The 2951-nt window shown below is 43.4% G+C and overlaps 1 pseudogene; it reads left to right on the plus strand.

The window, feature by feature from the left end:
- The first annotated feature begins 436 nt into the window (after nucleotides 1-436).
- On the plus strand, nucleotides 437-2005 carry LOC105757000 (zinc finger protein 343 pseudogene; annotated as a pseudogene).
- The last annotated feature ends 946 nt before the right edge of the window (nucleotides 2006-2951 follow it).

A 2951-nucleotide genomic window follows, 5' to 3' on the forward strand; every position in this document is an offset into this window, starting at 1 on the left:
GGAGGCCCTCCTTGATCCCTGAGTGTCTTATCCCATGCGATCCAACTCACATAGCTGCCTGTCTTCAGAGATTGTGTAGAGAAACGGGGGACTCTTGGCTCCTGACAGACCACTTCTAGGTTGGTTTTGGCTCTACACCATTGCCTCTACAGCAAAACCAAGACTGAAGAAGAGTCCCTTTGGGCAACATGTCGCTTTCATGGCAGAAGAAAAAGAACATGAGTGATGGTGGAGTCGTGCAGTGCTTAGAAACTGCACTGTAATTTTTACTCACATACATTTTCTAAGGTCTTCGATGCATGGAAACAAGAGATGCTTTCATAACTGAGGTTCGAAGAAGTCACTCCAGGCAGCAGAAATCCATCTAGAGGTCAAATAAGTTCCAACAGGCTCTGTGGCAGAATTTCAAGGCAGGCACTGAACTGACTCTGGGTCTATTACGTTGCCTGATACTTCTGCCTGGAGAGAGCAGGACTGGGAGAAGATTTTGGCTTTGAAGAACAGGGAACATAAGGAGATCATGAAAAAACTGACTCAAAAACATAAGGCAAAATGTCTTCTAAGGATACTAACTGGCCACAAGAAAATAAGAGGAAGCCCAAAATACTGGAACCAGTTGCATTCGAGGATGTCACAGTGGTCTTCACAGAGGCAGAATGGAAGACACTAACCTCTGTGCAGAAGAACCTACACAAAGAAATGATGATGGAGATTTACAGGAATCTGCCTTCGTTGGCAGAACCAAAGCCAGAAATTTACTCCTGTTCCTCCTGCCTTCTGGCTTTCTTCTGTCAGCAATTCCTCAGCCAACATGTGCTTCAGATCTTCTCAGGCTTATGTGCAGAACATCACTTCCATCCAGGTGATTTCAGCCCAGGGCATCAGAAGCAGCAAGAGCAGCAGGATTCTGATCAAAGCTGCAGGAGTGAAAACACAGAAGGTCAAGAGAGACAATTCTCCAAATGCTTGTGTGAGAGGGAAAAGGAGACAGAGACTTCAAGGGCATTCTCCAGCCCACCCCAAAGACAATCAACAAGCCCTAGAGAAGGCAACACAGAGGTAGGAATACAGCCCAACTCAGCCCAAAGGGTAAACTCTGTAGAAACAAAGGACTGAAGGAATTAGAAACTTCAAGATTTGGAACAGTTAACTACAGAGAGGATGAACCAGACCGTGGCCTGAAATCAAACTTCATCACAAACCAGAGGTCCCTCTTACAGAAGAAACCCTATGTTCGTAATGAAATCACTTCTCTTTATGCACCAGACGACATACTCAGGGGAGAAGCCTTATGCTTGTACTGAGTGTGGCAGAGGCTTTACCAAGAAATCTCACCTCATTATGCACTGGAGGACACACATGGGGGAGAAGCCACATGTGTGTAAGGAATATGGGCAAGGCTTTAGCAAGAAGGTAAATCTCATCACACACCAGAGAAGATACTCAAATAAGAAGCCTTATGTTTGCAGTGAGTGTGGGCAAGGCTTCAGCAAGGAGTCAGACCTCATTAGACACCTGAAGAGACACTCAGACGAGAAGTCTTATGTTTGCAGTGAGTGTGGTCGAGGCTTTATAAAGAAGTCAGACTTCTTCAGGCATTAGATGGTACACTCAGATGAGAAACCTGTATCTTTAGCCAGAAATCAAGGCTCCTTCTCCACCTGGGGACACACTCAGGGGAGAAGCCACATGTGTGCAAAGAGTGTGGGCAAGGCTATAACTGTAAGCAAAGTCTCATTAGACATGAGCACACTTAACTCAGGAGAAGTCCTATGTTTGCAGTGAGAGTGGCCAAGGCTTTAATCAGGAATCAAGCCTCCAGAGGGAAAACCCAGGGATGAAGGTTTCTTTACGTTTCAAGTGAGTATGGCCAAGGTTCTAAATGTACATCACTTCTCCTCATTCACCAGACGACACAGAATAGAAGCTCTATGTATGTAGGGAGAATGGGTAAGAATTTGGGAAAAAGGCACATTTCATTTTACATTAGAGAACAGCTTTTTAAAAAAAAATTTTTAGAAGCATTTTGTGGTCAGGGAGAATGTGAGGTGCTCTAGCAATAAGTTATACTTCCTCTTACACCAGAAGACACACTCAGGGAAAAGAGCTGTGTGGGCAGGGGCAGTGGATGCAAGTTTATTCCAATATCTTCCCACAAATGACTTAAGAGGACAAAATTTTGCCACCACAAATCACTACTTCACCCACCTCTGAGGGAGTTTCAGAAGAAGTCTCCTGACCACCTACGCTCTGTATGAGGGTGATAGAGTCTGTAGTAACTAAATAGAAAAAACTTTCCACATTCTGTAACCAAATGGAAAAGAAAATTAGAAGGTTTTACTTAAGTAATCTAAGAGTGGTTGACTTGTTTTCTTTTCATACACCAGTTCCTTCCCATGCTTTGTTGTCCTTTCATTGTAGTAAACTTTTTCTTTAATAAACCAAATAAATAAATGTAATGGACATTATACACAGACAGACATACACACACACACACACACACGCACACGCACACACACACGTATATATACATACATGTATATTATTGTTGTCAGGTACCCATGAGTCAGTTCCGACTCATAACAACCCTATGCACAGCAGAAGGAAATGCTTCCCAGTCCTGCACCATTCTCACAATCATTATGCTTGAGCTCACTGTTGCAGCCACTAGGCCAATTCATCTTGTAGAGGGTTTTTCTCTTTTTGCTGACCCTCTACTTTAACAAGCATGATGGCCTTCTCCAGGGACTGATCCCTCCGGATAACATGTCCAAAGTATTTGCGATGAAGTCTCACCATCCTTGCTTCTTAGGAGCATTCTGGCTGTACTTCTTCCAAGATAGATTTGTTCATTCTTTTGGCAGTCCACAGTATATTCAGTATTCTTTGCTAACACCATAATTCACAGGTGTCAATTCTTCTTAGTCTTCCTAATTCATTTTCCAGGTTTT

The sequence above is a fragment of the Trichechus manatus genome, unplaced genomic scaffold, assembly GCF_000243295.1.
Source record: "Trichechus manatus latirostris isolate Lorelei unplaced genomic scaffold, TriManLat1.0 scaffold00422, whole genome shotgun sequence".
Lineage (NCBI taxonomy): Eukaryota > Metazoa > Chordata > Mammalia > Sirenia > Trichechidae > Trichechus > Trichechus manatus.